Source organism: Dipodomys merriami, unplaced genomic scaffold (assembly GCF_024711535.1).
Source record: "Dipodomys merriami isolate MVZ:Mamm:240054 unplaced genomic scaffold, mDipMer1.0.p SCAF_5, whole genome shotgun sequence".
NCBI classification, from domain to species: Eukaryota; Metazoa; Chordata; class Mammalia; order Rodentia; family Heteromyidae; genus Dipodomys; species Dipodomys merriami.
This window is the reverse complement of record NW_027206068.1, coordinates 45,017,063-45,037,508: the sequence shown is the minus strand read 5'-3', so window position 1 is coordinate 45,037,508 and position 20,446 is coordinate 45,017,063. Positions and strand designations below refer to the sequence as shown.

Here is a 20,446-nt window from a genome sequence, read left to right as displayed (position 1 = left end):
TTCTGCTCCTCAGAAAGGTCAATTTATTAACTCATGAATACTAAGTCTTGCTGTGCTTTAAAATTTCAAATATTACTGCAGCTAAATTTTGTTTATCACAACCCTTCTCCAAAATCCTATAATGCTGATTTCTTCTTCAGTAAAATGCTGGTAAGTCCTCTGCTGTACAAATCTCCTTTACTGCAGGAAATTAATTAGCCTCACTTTGTCAGCCTACAGATATGTCCCTGGTGGTCTTTATCAGAGGAACTTCATCAGTTCGAAACATTTATGAAAAAAAAAAACAAGTACATGTGGAAACTTAATACATAATTCATATACCATTTGAAATCAAGAATAAGATGACTTACTCAAGAAATGGTATTAAAATAATTAATCATCTGGTTAAAATAAAAAGCAACCAGCTGGATTCCTTTATGATAATTAGCAATTCCAAATGTTTCCAAGATTTCAATATTTTAAAAACTGAAATTAAAACAAAACTAGAAGAAAAACATCTTTTTGCATATTTTTATCATGAATTAAAATCTTCCCAAAACTTTGAAGCTATGACTATAGAAAAATTATGTTAAAAGTCTCTAGATACATTTCTGAGGGCAAAGCAGTTGGTTAAAAAGAATGTTTCATTATAACATGGGTTTTTTTTTTAACGTATGGTATTGAGAGAAAATGATCAATACAAATCAAAATTAAAAATTTACAGGAGAAAGTACAACAGTCAAAGATGTTCAAACTTTGCTCATGATTAAAGAAAAGCAAGTCAAATGAAGAGATACTATATTTAAACTAGCATAGTGGCAAAAATTTCCAAGTTTATTAACTGGCATATATGCATTCTTTGTCACAATACACATTTTTACTCTTTTGGAAGAGCATTTATTTATTTATTTATTTATTTATTTATTTATTTATTTATTTATTTATTTATTTATTTATTTATTGTCGGTCATGGACCTGAACTCTGAGCTGTCCCTCAGCTCAAGGCTAGCTCTGTACCACTTGAGCCACCTTCCCAGCCCTACCTTTTAAAATTCTTAACTGAATATACCTTTCATCATCAAAAATTTATCCTACGGACACAATCATGGATGCCTTTAGAGATGTGCATGACAGCTGGAACATGCCTGTTTGTTGATAGAATTACATTCATACAGCATAATGCTCTGTCGAGAACAATGGCCTACCCTGGGCACCAACCAATAGCTCACACCATAATCCTAGTTACTGAGGAGGCTGAGATCTGAGGATGGAGGCTTGGAGCCAGTATGGGCAAGAAAGTCCAAGAGACTCATCTCCCATTAAGCACCAAAAACCTGAAGTGGAGCTGTGGCTCAAGTTGTAGAGTGCTAGCCCTGAGCAAAAAAACCCAGAGACAGAGCCTACGCCCTGAAGTCAAGTCCCAAGACTGGCACAAAAATAAATAAACAAAACCAATGGCCTCTATATGTTATTTTGATAATACAGTGTTTTTTTAAAAAATTAGAAAATGAAAAGAGAAAACAAACTCAAATAATAAAGATAAAATAAAAGAATTGTTTCATTACAATCTCTACTACTAGTTCTCCCTCAAGGTAAGTGCTATTCACTATTTAAAATCTTGTCAAAAAAAGTAATGCCTATATCAGTACATATGCATGCTCACCTTTTAATTTACATTTAAATTATGCTATATCTAAGTCTCTACCTTATCCTTATTTTTTCCTCAATGCAACCTTACCCACTTTAATATCTATGTAAAAGATTTATTTTTAATATAAAATAAAAAGGTATGCATAGCATAGTCTCACTTTTTTAAATGCTTGTGTATAAGCATGTTAATAGACATATAAACAGACATATAAACACACACATATCTTATGAGTAAACTTCTGGGAATGTATATTGGATGACATGCAAGAATAGCAAATTCATACCCTATGTTTTAATTTTAATGTTCAATCTTCGCATTTTACCTGTGACTTTTCTGATAAAAACTGAATAAAGGTAGACTTATTCTACCTTTAGAATAGTAGAATTAGTATTATCACTACAGTATAGTAGTATTTTACTAATAGTAAGATACTAATTCTACTATTAGAACACAGTAAAAGGCCAGAGAGGACTAATTTCCTTATACTTGTTATACAAAATGATCTCTAGGTCCTTTTCAGACTTTCCCAAATTTCAGGAAATGACTGCTACCTGTACCATAAACATTTCAAATTCAACTTATCCAAAAGTGAGTCATTACCATCCTCCTTTAAATCTGCTCATCTTGTCTTAAGTAAATGGTAATTATCTAAATTACTCATCAATGGATTTCTATTTCACTCCTATCCTGTGTACAGAAACTAGAAACTCAAGGTCTTGCACATAACAAGACACACTATACCACAAAGCCATACACACACACCATCCCCAGGAGATTTTCTTAATGTTCCCCTCACTGTCATCCCAAATTCAGTGGCCAAGACAAGTTGTAACACTTGGTTGCCTTCCAGGAGGGGCACTTAGTGACTGAGGTAAATACAACAGAAGAAAAGAAGAGCTTACTTTCTACTTCATTGTTTTATTATTGTACTTCCCTATAATTTTAATCTGATATGATGTACCCTTTTCTTTTACTTACAGCAATAAATAAAGTTCTAACCGACTTTTCCCTTACTTCAATCTTTTCTTCTTTAGTCTCTTTTTACCAGTAGCCAGTGATCCTTTTAAGATAGAAACTAGATCTTGTCAACCATTTGCTAAAAACTTCAGCCATCTTCCTATTTCACTTAAAAAGCCAAACCTTAAAATGACTTTCACTTAGTCTGCAGTCTTATTCTACCCCTTTCTTTCTCATCTATTTTGGTGGTTTGGTGGTTTGGAGACAAAAAAGTGAGCAAGCAGCTCATTTTCATTTCATATGATTGATCCTAATACTGTTTCCCTGTGTTTTAAGTAGGGACTCATTGCAGTTCCTTAAAAAAAAAAAAAAAAAAAAAAAAAGCCAGGGTATTTGAACCAATTACTCATGTCTCATTTCCCCAACTACTGCAAGTTTTTGCTTCTCAGAGATCTTTTTCACCATTCCATTCTTACCTGCAGCACTTATCATGCTTATCTACTTAATACTTATCTAGTATTATTCTATTTACTCATCTTGTTTATTACTCTTCTCCCTCTTGGTCAGTGCTTCTTGACCCTGAGTCTTCATTTGGAAGGTTAGTTAAAACAGTTTCCAAATCAAAAGATCTGAGGCTGTGTCTGAAAATTTGCATTTCCAACAAGTTCCAGGTGTGCTATGGTCCAGGCACCACATTTCTTGAAAACCAAGCTTCAGAACCACAGAAAATGTAAAGATTGGAGTGATAGAGGGGAAAACCAAGGACTGCCAGTTATACAAGCAAAGAGTTATAGAGCACATTCTCTTCTAGAAGTTTAAGAGCAACTCTCTGCCAACATCTTAAGACATGTAGCCTGGAGAATCAAATTTGGGGAATGACCTAGATTGTGGTAATTATGGCAGCTTTAGGAAGTTAATACAACAACCAACAATGCAAATGACTAAACCAAGTGGTGTAAAACATCAAATTCTGCCTACTACTCACTTTCTACCAGTTTAAATGTGTTTTCATTGTCAACTAAGGAGGTTTCCTGTTTTAGAATTTAGTATGTTTCTTCAGGTACAAAGCACCTCATATCACATATGCTAGAGAACTTCAATCTCCTTTTTGGTTTCTCAAACCTTCTTGTGGCCTCCCCTAGCTCAAGGACTTGTTTAATTTTATTTCTCCAAAGGATGATTCCTATTTTCACACATCACACACACATTTGGGGCATGAAGTATATTATGTCCCCTGGGATATGTGATTTAGGTGCAAAGTAAAGTATTTAAGTACATACTGAAATTTCTTTCTAACCAGATCTCAAAATGAAATGTTAACCTCACATTTTATGAAATAAATCTTTCATTTGAAAGAATGAACTTAATTGCACTGATAAAAAATTGTATCACTTCCTTTCTTTCATCTTGCAAAATAATTTGTACACAAGCCTCTTCACTAGAATTCCAACAAATCATTTGAAGGTATTACAAAAATTTGTACCTCAAGTGTAACTGAAGTGCAACATAAGCTCACATTTTTCTATTGAAGGTTCATTTATAAACATACTCACAAATACTTCAAGTTCTGAGTTCACTATCAAAGACTACTTTAAATTATTATGGCTTTCAAAAGTAAGCACCAGTCAACATACATACAAATAATATATAATATACACCTAAGACACACTTTGACATTTACATTGGGTACACATTAACTTCTTATATGTACTCCTAAATAAACTGGTGATAATCTAAACATTTCTTGGTATTTAATATATTCACAAATACAGACTAGTATAATTTAAAAGTGTAACTGAAAAGAAAAACCTTAAATGAGTGGTAATACGAAGTATTTTTAAGATGCTGAATCCTAAGTAAAAAAATACAGAAACATAAATTCCAAAGAAATTTAAAAGACATTTAATAGTTCTCCACTCGTACTACAAAATCATTCTCTTTTCCTATGAATTTTAAGTGAGTCATTTTCCTTACTAAATCACTATTGTAGTCAGCATATGGTGCAAAGAGTTAAGTGTCTGATAACTTAAAACTTTATATTCATTTAACCTGTACATCAATACTTAGTAGAGCTGCAGAAAATAAAACAAGCAGTTCATTATATACAATACTTACAAGACAGTTTTTAAGCGACTAAAATTCATTTGACATTTATCTGGTGAGTGGAAAGCTGTCATCTACACACCTAAAAACTCAAGATTCTCACCTCCCAAACTTACACTAGAATTGAACAATTTGAAATTATGCATAACGTATTTTTTCTTGGCATCCAGGCACAGCTATCTATGTCCTACGTCCAACTTTTAGCAAGTTAACATATCTCTGACCCTTACACGTTGCCTAATTACTGTCTGATACATTAAAGTTGTAAGTGTAACTTTTCAATTCATGCCTTATGTCTTTAAATATTAAAAGAAAACGCTGATATCCACAGTGAATTTGACAATCTAGATTAGAAATTTAGGTAGCTTTCCCAGAATATATTTAAATTGCTAATGTTGTTTTGGAAAATGGGGGTTTCTAAGAGCTAAAAAAATCACACACACACCCCTATGATAAGCATAAGAGTACATAATTTATCTAAGTTCACAGTCGTACGGACAATTACCCAGCAGCCAGCAATCCCTCACACCTTGGTTGGGAAGGGAAGAAAATCATCAATTCCTTTGCCTTTCTACACACCAAGCGCCACGACCGCACACCTGGCAGGTTCACTCCGTCGGCGGCAAGGAAACTTAAAATACAATTAAATCTGTGTACAGACGAACCTGATGATCCACATTAGCCGCGGGCTAACCGCAGGTACTCCGGCGAGGCACCCGACGGCGGGGCGCTCAGGCGGCGCGGCAGCCCCGCGGCGATCGCGACCGGAGCCCCACACCTGGGCGCCGATCCGCTCGGGGAGGACCCGGGGGCGGGGCGGGGCGGGGCGGGCGGGGCCGGACCGCTAAGCGGAGGGGTCCCGACGCCCGGACGCCGCGCGCCCGGAGGAGGGAAGAGGGGCGGCGGCGAGGGGCGCGCGGGAGGGCGAAAGGAACGACCCACCGCCACCCAGGGGTTCCGTGTCGGCCGAGGCGCGGCCGCGACCCCCCGGCCGCGGCGGCGTGCGCGGAAACACCGGCACAGGAAGTCCCTCGGCGCTCCCGAGCCCGCCGCCGACCCGGACACCTGTTTGGCCGCGTCCGGCGTCGGTTCCACAGCACCCCCCCCCCACGCTCCCCGCTAGCTCACACACACCCCGGGGGAGCCGGGACCTGGGACCCGCAGCCGGAGGGCGCCTCCGCCGGCCGTACCTGCCACAGCCGCGGCGCCCTCTCGCCCCTCCGGAGGGGGCGGAGGGGGGGGACGACACGGGCCCGGCGACCTTCGCTCCCGTAGGCAGCCGCAGAAGTGGCTGGTGGCCGCTAGCCGGGGCCGCCCGCGGCCGCCCAGATCATTCACCGGTGGCGGCGGCGGCAGCGGCGGCCGAGGCGGGCCCAGCGTGCGCTCCCGCCCTCTCGCTCCGCCCCTCCCCGCAGCGCGTCCAGGCCGCTGCCCGCCTTCAGCGCAGCCGCCACCCAGGGGTCTCCTAGCGTTGACGTCGTCGCCGCCGCACCAGCCCCGGGGAAGGGCGGGACCGGAGGGGCAGAGTGGGCGGGGCTATGGAGACGTGCGGACACGAGGATTGGCTGTGGAGCTCAAGCCCCGCCCTTCTGCGAAGGGGCCTGGGAAGCCGGGGCTTTCAGGAGCTGTAGGTTTAACTGCGGCCCCCTGGCGGAGCGACTGGGTCGCGTCCCGCCTTTTCAGTCGTGCTGGGGGGGGAGGGGGGGCGGTTCATCTCTGGCTTCCGGACTTAGGTGCACAGTGCATCAAGTAATCGGCAGGATGTGAAGCTGGGGCATGCCTGAGGGGCTTTTGCCTGAGAAACAGACTGTCACGCTCTAGGAGTGTCTTGACCTCTTTTAACCAGTTTGGGGTTCTGGTTTTTTTCTTTTTCCTTTTGTTGTCCTCTCCCTGAACTCTACTCTATCTGAGTGGCCTTAAGGAAAGGAACTTTGACAATCTGAGGTATGTTTGGGAGGGGAGAAAAAGATCAGAAGATCCACCCCGTCGGTGGTAACAGAAAGTCTAGTGAGGGCGAGTGAGTGGTCTGAGTTCCGTCAGCATTCAAATCTGCCCCAAGCACCGGAAGAAGTTCCTGGGGTCTCCTACAAGTCTTCTGCCCTTACAAGGCAAAGACTTTGAACCGGGAAGCTGTCTTTGAAACGGGAGGGCTGCCACCTGTTGAGGCGGGAGGGAGGCCTGGACCTTACTGACGTTAGGCTGAGCTCCAGGATGAGGAAGCTGTTCTCTGCTTCTTCTGCTGCTTTGACCGGCAGAGTGTGGACTCGGAAGTCAAACTGCATGGGCCCTCTTCATTCTCTGTTGCTTATTGTGCTTGGTGTGGACAGATGAAGTGATAAAGCTCTAAGAGGTTTAATTTTTACTCTGGTTCTGGACTATGGTCAAAGAAGACCGCAGCTGTTGACAGCTGGCAGAGATCTGAAGTGAAGCAGGATATTGTAAGATAAGAAAGGGAGTTGATAGGAGACGTAACCACACTGCCCCACCCTTACTCCTTAATCCATTAATCACAGGAGAGAATGAACAATTTATAAGAACAGAACCCTAATCAACTTAAAGGTTCCACTTGAACCCACTTCTTAATATCTCATAATAAGGATTAAGTTTCAACCTAAGTTTTGGAGGGGACATCCATATTCAAACCATAGCAGGCAGAAATATTGGTACCTTCACCCATTAACTATGCGTTCTTACCACTACTTAAGAGTATGCTCAAGAGAATCACCTATGTATTTTAACTATTGTTATTGTCCTTCACATATTTTAGGTTCAGTTTTAGTACCATTTTCCAGGATGTATCAATGGATCTAAAAGAATCTTCTGAACATAATTAAAACTTAAATTACATCAAATGATACAAAAATCTTAAATTACATCTAATGATACTGATCCAAATTTATCTTTTTGTTCAGATGAATAACTGAAGGCAGAAATATAAATTTATAGGTCCACACTAGAAAAGAAGGGCATAATATCCAAGTTAGTGTCTTTTCCCAAGCTCATCTCTATCTTGTTCTCCCTTACAGCCTTAGCTTTATCCTTTTCTCCCCAACTTCTTTCCAACCCCATCCCCCTCTACAACTTTCTTCAGTATCCTTCCACCCACTGTAAAACAGAAAAAGGAGACCCCTCTGTGGTCAAAGTGTTCCAATAGAAAGCAAAACAAAATTCAAGATTTATTATCTCATTTAATTTATTGAAAGTTATAATTAATAAGTAATAATATTATTTTCAGTGAACAAAGAAACTCTGAAGATAAGGTAAACTATAGTTATACTTTGGAAAATTACAGGCAAAAAGGGCTGAGATCTCTTAATCTTTCTCTTTTTGGTAATTTTGAAAGGTATTTTAAATAAGCATATTCAAACAAAAATTTTAAATGTAAAGAGATGGTTATAATTTGACTAATTCTCATAATCTTAAAGATGCTTACTTTAAAATTTCTGTGTTACATTCTCCCACACATTTAAAAGTAAACACTTAAGGAAATATAAATACAGGATTTTTAAAATTAATATCCAACGCACAGTTTTTTTTACAGGAAGACTACATCATGAATTTTAAAATGTTTTTTAAAAGTTGCATAGTGTCTGTTAACTGGGTGTATCATCAATATTTTCTTGGCTGATATTTATGGATTCTCCCCTCAAGATTTTACTATTATAAACAATTCTTAAGAAATTTCTTATGCTTCTAATTTTGTACAATTGTGCAATGATCTCCTTGGACACATTATTAAAAATGACATATCAGCTACATTGTTATCAACTGGGAAAAAACTAAGTTGTGGTTACTTGCAAAATATAGTTTATAGTGGGACTCAAAACTCACTGGATTCTCTCATTTGAAAACATAAATCTCAGGAAGTATCTGGTTGGTATCTAATATTTCAGTAAAGCATGTCAAAACTCCTTTAAGCAGGAAAATAAACATTGTGAGTAGTCTATGCCAATATCCTTTCTCTCTTATTAGTCAAACCTGACAAACCTGACTTTTTTCTCAGGGTGACAGCGTGTCCTTTAAAAAGATTCACTTCCCCCCAAACACTTGTGAGTCATAGCAGATCATATGACACAATCAGTGAGAGCAAAATAAATGTCTCTAGGAGGGATTTTAGGAGAGTTTGTCTTGCATCCATCCTTTTTCTGACCTGGAACAGGAACTCTGACTAGCCATATTCCAACCACAAATAGAAGCCCCACATGCTATTATAGTATAGCCAGAGGTGCTTGCATTTTTGCTTACTCTGGAGGGCCAGAGTACTAGTTCTTAACTGCTCACTTTTGGATTTTTGTTATGTGACAAAAAATAAACCTCTTCTCTATTAGGTTTTGTTATGTGGGTGTTTGGTTGTAAGCATTGGATGCAATTCCCACTTGATATAATAAGACAGGTCATCATTTATTCATCAGTATATAGAGAATTTGTGGTAAGGTAAACAGAATATAGAAATAGAAGGTACAAACCATCAATAATTACTTACAATAAACTTACTTCTAATAAACTTATTTTTATTTTACCCAAATATTAAATATATCTACAAATCATTTTATAATGATTTTAATTTTGTAAATTAACTTACAGTTATTCTAATTGTAGTCATAAAATATAATAATAAATTATTTGATACTGCCTTCCAGGGGTGGTGCTTAATTCCATTTAACTTAAAATTTGGGCTGTACTTAATGACTTGTTCTCATGAGTAGAATGAGGTGGAAATAATGTAATATGACTTCTCTAGGGGAATTTGTAAACCATGCTAGATTTCTTCCTGTTTTCTCTCTGAAATTACTTTCTGAGTAAGGTAGCTGTCAACTCATATTTGTAAGGCCACTGGCACAACTTATGAAGAGAGTTACTTGGTGAGTAATGAACTTCCAGTGGATAGCCATACAAGTGATCTTGTAAGTAGATTCATCATCCCTATTGAAGCCTTCAAATGACTGCTTGTATACCAGGTTAATATCTTTTTTAACTCTTGTTTCTGTTTCCTGGAATTCATTTAGAGAAATATTATTTTATATGATCAGAAGTATAGAGACATTGTACCTTTGCTTCCCTCCCCTAGAAGTATCCTCCTTTGGTCTCATTGCCTGTGAATACCTAGAGTATTGTATAATTTGTCATGTCCCAGTATATTAGATCTTCGGTCTAGCTTCTGCACCAGGTCAATATCTTAACCTCAAAAATGACTGTGATCTAGAACTACTCGGTAAGCTGCTCTCAAATTCCTGGTCTACAGGAATTAAGATAATCCATGTTTAAATAATTGTCTTGTATCATTAAGTTTTTGGATAATTTGTCATGCAACAATAATCAATTGCCTGGAGCCTAATATAATGTCTGTCACATAAGCAGGAATTTAGTTATTGTGAATGAATAAATAATCAAATGAAGTATATCTCTTTTACTCTAAATAAGTTACATATAATGATACTGTCATTTTTGATCCCTGCAGAAGTGTCATTCATAGCAAGTAGTTTGGACTTAAGTATATGGCAGAATGGTAGGTTATTACGTGTCTGATCTCATTTTATTAGCCTCTTGAAAATTTATTGTGCCTTAAAAAGAATAGCTAATTATGACTTACTCCTTTTTCTTTATATGAATAAATTTGTAACTTGGCTAGGTATTTGCCCCTCTTTATAACAACAGTGGTACTTAAATATTTAGTAACATACATATATTTTACCAGTAATTTGGTCTAGAAGTTCATCCTAAAGCAAATTTCACCTGAGATGGTGAACTACATGTCTCTTTAGAGAGGACTTGGAGCATACAAAGGAAGGAATATCAGAAGCAGAGAGTTTGCAGTTGTTGGTACTGCACAGTTTGGTAGCAAATGTAACCTAAGAGGTAAATTTATAAGGATTCATATGACAGAGTCTTAGTTAAGGTTCAAACACTGATTATGTATTGAATTAATGGTCTGAACTCCTTGGTTTTGTTGGGGAATGGTCCTGTGTTTTTGCCAAACACATGTACTTATGATAGAGTTTAATTTATGAACAGGCATACTAAGAAATTAATAGCAGTAACTAATAAGATATTTGTTACAATATATTATAGTAAAAGATACATGGATATGCTCTTGCTCCACAATATTGTATTGCACTGTAGATTTTAACAACTTCAGTATATAATTCTTTCTTCTTATTAAGAACTTCCCCTTTTCATTTAAAAGGAACCATGGCTTCTCTTTAGATATCAAAGAGTACCACTATCTTTGTGCTTTGGGGTCATTGTAAAGTAGAATAAAGTTACTTGAGCACAAGCACTGTGTAATTGGTGATAGGCCACCCAATCATTGAGATCAGCTTCAATAAGACAGAAATGGATGGGGATTTGCTGGGGGTGATTCATGGATCTGGGTGGGGTGGAGTGGCCTAACATTTCGTCATACTATTCATAATGATTTAAAACTTATGAATTACCTATGTATGGAAATTCCTACTTAATATTTTGTGAGCACAGATAGTCTAGGCAAATGAAACTACAGAAAGTGAAACTCTAGATAAAGGAAGATTACTATATAATTTCTTTAGCCATTTAGTTATGCCTCCAAAACAGTTAGACATTAGATTACTTGTAGTTGTAAATGATTTCTTAGTAGACAAAAAAATTCTAAGACAAAAAAAGGGCAGAGCTGCACATGTTCCATTTCTAGTACCAAACTTGGAAGTGAATAAAAGTGGACACTAGGAACCTGAAACCAAGAAAGTCTGCCAAGTGAAAGTGTGCTTTGAAATAGGGCTTTCTTCTCCTGTTGAAAATATATGCCCATCTAATTCTGTGGAACCTGAAAAAGCATTTTTCTTTTCTTTTTTTTTTTTTTTTTGTCAGTCGTGGGGCTTGAACTCTGGGCTTGGGCGTTGTCCTTGCGCTCTTCAGCTTAAGGCAAGTAGTCTACTGCTTGAGCCATTGTGCCACTTCCGGTTTTCTAGTGGTTTATTGGAAATAAAAGTCTCATGGACTTTCCTGCCCGGGTTGGCTTTGAACCGTGGTCCTCGGATCTCAGCCTCCTGAGTAGCTAGGATTACAGTCATGAGCCACTGGAGCCAGGCAAGGTGTTTATTCTTTTTTGGGGGGAGGGGGGTGGGAATCTGGTCATGGGGCTTGAACTCTGGGCTTGGGTGCTGTCCCTCAGCCCTCCAGCTCAAGGCTATCGCTCTACCACTTGAGCCACATCACCACTTCCGGCTTTTTTCTTTTTGCTTATGTGGTGCTGAGGAATCGAACCCAGGGCCTCATGCATGCAAGGCAAGCACTCTACCACTGAGCCACCTTCCCAGCCCCAGGTGTTTATTCTTTACAGCTATATTTTCAAGAGTTTGAGACAATTTGGTGTTATTCTGACTGGTATTAGAATGAGGCAAAGATGGAGAATAGAGCAGAGGAGAAGATAAAGTCTAGGTAATACTTATAACCTCAAAGGTTGCCACGTGTGCACCGAGGAAGTGATGTCTCAAGAAATACTCCCTCCCTGATGTTGTACTATATTCCTTTAGTTCCCTGAAATAAGAGTCATAACTTTCCTTCCTTTGTGGCTCATGAAAAGCAGAACACATATGTTGTAAATGAAATATGTGGTTTGCTTTACTATGAAATGACAACAGATATATATATATATACACACACACATAAATGACTATATATATATATATATATATATATATATATAATATGTGCTGTTATTTAAAGAACTGGTGTAAATGCTTTTGGATTTCTGTCCATCTCTGTTGAGTAGCCCTTTTTCCTTATTCCTCAGTCTCATTGAGAAGTTAGACCCCATGGCTGGTTTTGTGCGAGGGGACCTTTCTCCCTCCCTGCCTACAGCTGATGAGACAGTGTGGATCTATGGAAGAATTTGATTCACGTTCCTTCTAAAAATCTGAAATTGGGACACAGAAGTGTTAACTTTTATCTCTTAAATATAGAAAACTATAACCAAACATGGGTTTTAACCAAGCACATAAACAATATACAGATAGAAGTCATTCTACAAGGAGAGAATAATAAAGCAGCAGATAATCTGAGTAGAGCCCTTGACCTGTGGGGCTCCCTGAGGGAGAAGGAAAGAAAGAGGAAACTAGCTTTCTGAATTCTCAGAAAGGTTTCCATATGTTTCCATAGCCATGGTTCCATAAATGGCTTTATAGCTTCGTTCCTTAAATGTCTACCCTGGTTTTTATATTGAATTATAAGAGTTTGGCTGTTAGTAAATTACTTTGAATGAGTACTTTTTCCATTCTTTAAAATATATTTTCTTGGAGCCGCATACTGGTGGCTCATGCCTGCAATTCTAGCTGAGAAGGCTGAGAACTGAGGATCATGTTTAGCCTGGGCAGGAAAGCTATAAGACTCATCTCCAATTAACCATCAAAAAGCTAGAAGTGGAGCTGTGGTTCAAATGGTGGAGTGCTAGCCTTGAGCAAAACAAAAACAACTCAGAGACAGTGCCCCCACCCTGAGTTCAAGTGTGTGTGTGTGTGTGTGTGTGTGTGTGTGTGTGTGTGTGTGTGTGTGTGTGTGTGTGTGTGTGTGTGTGTGTGTGTGTGTGTGTGTGTGTGTGTGTGTGTGTGTGTGTTCCTTCTTGGGATTAGAGAAATGCTTAAGTAGTACAGCATTTATCTACCATGCACAAGGCCTTGGTTTCAATCCAAACATACACACATAGAATAAGGTTTAGCTGGGTATGCTTGTGCATGCCTATAATCCCAGTGCTTGAGCCATTAAGATAGAGGCCAGCCTGGACAGCATAGTGAGACTCTCTCAACAAACAAACATATAAGTAAATACAATATATTCTATCACTTTATTTAAGACAATTCTTTGTGTCTCTAGGAAATCTGGTCTAATGAAATAACAAGGCTTTTGAAAAGCTTGCATGAAGTAGTCTTTTGAATCCAGGAACCAAATGGCAGAGTGAGAAGCTCAAAGTTCTTGTCCTCCCATATAAACATTAAAAGCAAGATGAAATTGTTAGAGCCAGTTTTCTGAGAACTCTGGAAAAGTCATAAGGTTATACCAATTAAACAAGCCGAGTCGCAAGAAACACACTTGAAAACTATGTTTTGTGGCGATTTTGCTTTCTTCTTTCCCTGTCCTCTTCCCTTCACAGGGACAGTAGTGGCAGTAGTCTTGCAGTGGCATGTCTGGTACAGCAGCTGCTGGTATAATGTTACTATGTACAGCACTGTTTACTATGTTCCAGAAGGAAGAAAGCAAACTTTGAAAATGATTGTCAGTTTGAATATGGTCTGTTTCGAGCTGAATGGGTATACTATAGTCCGAATTGGGCAATTCCCCACCCTCAAATTCATTTGTTGCAGCCCTAACTTCCAATGCAACAGGACTTATAAGGAAGTAATTAGGGAAAGTGAGGTCATAAGGGAAGGGCTGGATCGAGCTGGTGGCCTCTTACTCCTGTCTGTTGTTCTTCAAGGGCACACAGAACAGGCTATGTAAGGGCACAACAGAGGTGAGCAGCTGGAAGCTGAAAAGAGCACTAGCCAGAAACCAGTTTTTCCATGTGACATTCTAGACTTCAGAACTTTGAGAAAATAAATTTATGTTGTTTATGCCACCAAGCTGGTGATATTATAGTCTGAGCAGGCTAACACAAGGAAAATGGATAAACTGTGGTCCATTTAGACAATAGAATACCATTCAGTAAATAAAAGAGATTAGCTTCCAGGATAGTAAAGGAACTTTAAATGCATATTACTAAATAAAAACAAAATCTGAGGGGCTGGGAAGGTGGCTCAATGGTAGAGTGCTTGCCTTTGCATGCATGAGGCCCTGGGCCCAATTCCTCAGTACCACATAAGCAGAAAAAGCCGGAAGTGGTGCTATGGCTAAAGTGGTAGAGCACTAGCCTTGAGCTAAAGAGCTAAGGGGCAGTGCCAAGGCCCAGAGTTCAGGCCCCATGACTGACAAAAAAAAAAGAAAATCTGAAAAGGCTCCCTGCTGCATGATTCTAACCAGGTGACATTCTGGAAAGGCAAAACTATATAAAATGATCAGGTGTTACTAAGAAGTTGTGGAGAAGGAAAGATGAAATTGGAACATATGGGAGATTTTAAGATAGGGAAATTTTTCTTTTTTCTTTTTGGAGTGATCTAATGATTTTTATTTTACTTTAATTTTTTTTAATATTGTAAAGGTGATATACAGAGGGGTTACAGTTACATAAGTCAGGTAATGAGTATATTTCCTTTTGATCAGTGTCACCCCTTTTCCCCTCATTCCCTCCTAGTTCTTCCCCTCCAGACTTCCCTCCCTCCAGGATTGTAGATTTCATTTGCAACATGTATCTAGTGGGTTTCACTTTCTTTTGCTTTTTTATATTTGCTTTGTATTTTGGATATAGAGTCTCATTATTTAGTCTTAAACTTGTAATCCTACTGCCTAGCCTTTCCTGAATGCTGGGATTACAGGTGTATACCACCAGGCTATGGAAAATATTTTATATAATACTAAAATAGTGGATACATGAAATTACACCTTTTAAATATATAGAATATATAACCACAGATTCATGGTAGTGTAGTTTTATGGACTCTCTTGCTGATGATGTGTCATGGATATGGCATATTGACAGTGGAGAAAGTTTTATATATACATGAAGATTCCTAATAACTTCATTGTGAAACTAAATTAATTTAAATAAAAGTATTATTTTAAAAAAAAGAACAGTAAAAAGCAGGGAAGCAAGTCATCAAATACAAGTAATCCTTAATGAGAGTTAAAAGGCCTATTTCTCATCAGAAACCATGGAGGGCAGATGACAATAAAGAAGATATTTAAAGTCATAAAAGAAAAAATTAGTATTAATAAGTATTAGTATTAATTAGTATTAGTATTAGTATTTAATGGGAGATGAGAGTCTCACATGCTGTGGGCTGTGAAACACAATCCTCAGATCTCAACCTCCATAGTAGTTAGGACTATAGGTATGAGCTACCAGCACCCAGCTCTGTCTTTTATTTCTATAGGGTTCACAGACACATGTAGGAAAAACTACAAATCTGTTGGGCACATGCTATATAAAGGTGTAGTAAGACAGCACCAACATCAAGGAAGAACACAATTTTCATGTTTCTGAAGTTAAGTTAGTATCAGTTCAAAATATATTGCTGTAAATTTAAGGGTGTGAAATGTAGTCACCATGGCAACTACAAAGAATAACTGAGAAGATATATGAAAAGAGAATGAAAATGGTTTACTTGAAAAATCAACTAAATGTAGAAGAAGGCAACAATGGAGGGAATAAGAAACCAAGAATGTGTGAAACATATAGAACGTGAGTGGGAAAATGGCAAAAGTTCTTTGTTACAAAAAGCCATTTTAAACATGAATGGGCTAAATTCTCAATCAAAAATCAGAGACAGGAAGAATAGATAAACATGACTCATTCATCTGTTGTCTACAAAAGATTCATTTTAGATCAATAGACAAAAATAACTTAAAAGTGAAACAATGGGAAAAGATACTGCATTTAAGTAGTAACCGCAACAGAGGAGGGGTGACTATGCTACATTAGGCAAACATTCTAATGAAAACAATGACATTATATATTATTAAGAGGGTCAATTCATCAGAAATATATTATAGTCACTAACACATAGGTACCAAACATCAGAGACCCCAAGTAGTTGAAGCTAATAATGGTCAAATTAATGAGAGACAAATAATTCTACAATCATAGTTCAGGATGACACTTTCAAAAACTGAATTTCTAGACATAAAGATAAAAGAGTAAGGAATTAGAGGATTTGACCATCAAGCAAATCTGGTTGAACAGACATTATATAGAACAGTCTACCTAGTAACAAAAAAAATTCTCAAAGGTGCATGAACATTCCAGGCATGTTGTATGTTAAACCACAACACAAGTCTCAATAAAGGTGAAAATGCTAAATTGTACAAAATATCCTTTCTGACTAGAATATAATGAAACTAGAAATCAGAATAGAAGGAAAACTAAAAAATCAAAATATGTGGAAATTAAGCAACATATTACTGCACAACAAATGGATAAAAACAACACAAGGAATATTAGAAAACATTTAATGCTAATGAAATAAAAACATGCACATCAAAACTTACACAATGCAGTGAAAACTGCTGAGGGAAATTTATGACTGTAAATACCTACCTGAAATAAACAACAATAATCAGTGTCTTAACTTTATCTCTTGAGAATCTAGGAAAGGAAGAACAAACTAACACAAAACTAGCAGATGGAAGGAAATGATAAAGATAAAATAAATAACTGGCAACATTAAAATTGATATTTGAAAAGACTGTCAAAATTGACAAACGTCTAGTTCAACTGGCAAAGAAAAAAGAGAAAGGACAACTGAAAATCAGAAATGAGTGTGGAAATACTACTGGCTTTAATAAATAAAAATTATAAAGGAATATTTATTGTCGATGTGAGTAATTGTACAACAGTTGGATATCCTACACTGACTGGGAAAATTACTAGAAACACTAGCTAAATGACTGGAAGTGAAAAAGAAAATCTCAGTAGAACCATAGGAAATAAAGAGATTAAGTCAGTGTTAAGAAACCTCCCAACAAGACAATGTTATGACCTCAGGGTGGAGAAAATCCACAGGGGCTTGGGCAAAGGTGACAAGGAGTTTTTATTTGGCTAGCTGTGAGCCTCCTCCAGGAACCCAGAACAGCCCCAACCTCCAGTAGGGCAGAGGTTTTATAAGTCAGAATCACACACAGGTGGCGGTTTACAGAAGCTCAAAGATGATTGGGGGAGGGGATATTCTTCAGCTGTGGTCAGGATCAGGCAGACAGTATTCTGGAGGCCAGAGATTCAGGCTTGGAATTGGGGGTTATTAAGGAATGAAAAAGGCTGGGTTATTACAAAAAGTTTAGGACTCTATGGCTTCACTGTTGAATTCTGCTAAATATTTAAAGAACATCATCAATCCCAAAATTGAGGTAGGAAACAAAGAAGAGATAAACTACCAACATTAACCTTATTCCATACCCACGAAAAAATATTACAACATATAGATTAATATCCTTTACGAATACCGAATTAGCAAATGAAGAGTGACAAATGAATAGATTAACAAATGAACAGTAAAACAAATCTATTAACATATTAAAAGATGTACAACATGACTAAAAAATAGGGAAAGAAATTTATGAGAAGACATTTCTTCTAAAATTATATACAAATGGAACTGGGTGCATGGCTCAAGATCATTTCACCATGCTAATCATTGGTGACCTGAGCAATTAAGGAAGTTTTTTGTTTTTTGTTTTTGTTTTTGTTTTAACTTTTACCTTTAATCAGAGAATTTTGAAATACTTCCAGTGTGACAGGTATACTGATATCCTTATTATGCTTGTCTTTGTGCTAAGGCAAACTTCAATAGAAGCAGAAGATATATATATATATATATATATATATATATATATATATATATATATGTATGTTTTAAGAAGTTTTTAAAACATTTTATTAGCTTCAATTAATTGCACAAGGGATTCTCATTTTTGACATTCCCATACATACAATGTGCCTTGATTAGACTCCCCTCCCCTCCATCACTTTCCCTCATTCCCCACCCACTTTCCTCAACCAGTCTCAACAGGCTTCATTGTTCTTTTTTCACACATAAACATCAAGTATTTTGACCACATTCAACCTCCTTCACCCTCTCTATTCACGCTTCTTATAACAATACATGGAATGGAAAGAATTCATGTTTTCCTATGTTTATATGTTTTATTTAAATTCCACAAACTATTTATAGAGTATAAGGTATGAGACATGATGTTATTTTAATCCTGTCTCTGTTACTTATTTCTGAGCCACTGGTCTTCAGTTGTAAAAGACAGGTAATAATGCTCATCTTTTAGAGTGGATGTATTAGTTAAATGGGAGGATATTTGTGGGCCTAAGCACACTGCTAGTACTCAGTAAATGGTAGTTATTTTTATCAACAATTATAATGATAAAAAATGGATTGACTGAAATTTTAAGAGGCAGTATCTTTTCCACAAACACTTCAAGTTATTACCACATTTTTAGTCCCTTAGCAGCAAGTGCTGATTAGCAAACATAAAGATACTCACTATAAAGATGCTTATACTGAAATGTGTGTAAGTGGATTTTTATCCAAGAGGCAATTATCTCTAAACCACATGAATTGGACTAAATGATTTCTGGGTTCTTTTTTAACTGGTAAAGCCACAAAAGTCTGTGGATAGAATGGCCCTCCAAAAATTAGAATCAGTTGTTTCTGTCACTGCTTCAAATGAACCCCAAGATAAGGACTCAAATGTTTTTTTCTTTCTTGCTATTGTTTCTAACATATTTATAAGATGATTTCTTTGTTGCTTTGTATGTTCCTCCCCCACGGTATAACCCCTGTTTTCACTGTATTTGATGTAGGCATAATTTGTGCAGGGGAAGGCAGACTCATTGCAACAGTAAGATGTACAAGACGTTATGTCGAAAAACGAACTTTACAACTTTGGCTTCGGGAGGTTGGGGGGAAGAGATGGGAAGGGGAAACAAAGGAGGAGGCTACAATGCTTGATAAGAAATGTACTCATTACCTTGCCCGTGTAATTGTAACCCCTTGTACGGTATTTTCACAATAAAAAAAAAAAAAACCAACAAAGAAAAAAAACAACTCTTGTTTCCGTTTCCTGAAGTTCATTTCAATAAATATTATTTTAGTGATCAGATGCAAAAAAATTTAAACTCTAACATTGTACAAAATATTTATCAGTGTCAAAGTAACAATTTTTTATGAAAGTGGAAGTTACTACCCATCATTTTGTTCTACTCTTACAGTTACCTACCCTATTTAAATTATTATGGCCCAGTATTTTTCTCTCAATGATAATTACTTCTGTTGATTACTGTCTTTATGTGTGGAGGTTTGTTAGACCTAAACAAAAGAGAGAGTTTTGCTTTCTATTTATCATCTGTCAACATATTAGTCTTGGGGATTGATCTCTCTAATATAATTGCAACCGGCACTATATACTTTTGGGCAGATGCTTAAACACATACCTTTTGTTTCATCTTTTGTGTTTAGGAATAAGTTGCATGTATGTAGTTAGAATGAAGTTAGAATCAAACCTTATCTCTACTTTGAGCTGAACTTGGCATCTTTTACTGAATCAATCCAGGGTAACTAACATATAGATGGTGTTTTTTTTCCTCTTCCACATATTTATCTTTACATACATCTTCCTAATTCTTACCTAAGAAAAAGAGTCTGATTTCTCACAAGAAACAGGGTAATATTTTGTTTCCTTTCCTTCTGTATGTCAACCACCTAATGTATATATTAGGACAGTCAACCAAGAGTATACTCTTTATACACTCTATTATACATCAGACTGCAGTTAAGAAATAGGAAAATAATAGGTATTAATTAGAATTGGAGGTGGAAAGTAGAGATTGAAGAGGAAGATATCTTCTTGAAGGACTGAAAGATCAAGAAGGAAAGTCAAGAGATAAGTACAAATAGAAATCAAAGAAACTCCCCAAGTTTAGAAGAACCAGAGCTCTAGTTAGGTGAGGACACTGAAATTAGTACCCAATATGAAATGTAAAGACTGGATGTATGAAGGAAAGAATGAGGGAGGGAATGGAGGTCCGGGAATTTAACTAGTTTTACTTCATTTATGATTCTGTAGTCATCTGCCTTTGAAGTACAGACATATTCCCCAATTTGTGAATATGAAGGAGGATAGGGGAGA

General features: G+C 37.3%; 1 protein-coding gene across 3 annotated transcripts in view; it reads right to left on the bottom strand.

Annotated features, from left to right (window-relative positions):
* Positions 1 to 6,112, bottom strand: part of C1galt1 (core 1 synthase, glycoprotein-N-acetylgalactosamine 3-beta-galactosyltransferase 1) — a 34,979-nt gene extending 28,867 nt beyond the window's left edge. The window contains exon 1 of one of the 3 annotated variants that reach the window (XM_069996550.1): positions 5,881 to 6,112. The gene's annotated coding sequence lies outside the window, so the exon portion shown is untranslated. Of the gene's footprint in view, positions 1 to 5,355; positions 5,437 to 5,880 lie in introns of those variants that run through there. The other 2 variants (XM_069996549.1, XM_069996548.1) reach the window with 2 other exon arrangements.
* Between the last annotated feature and the right edge of the window lie 14,334 nt (positions 6,113 to 20,446).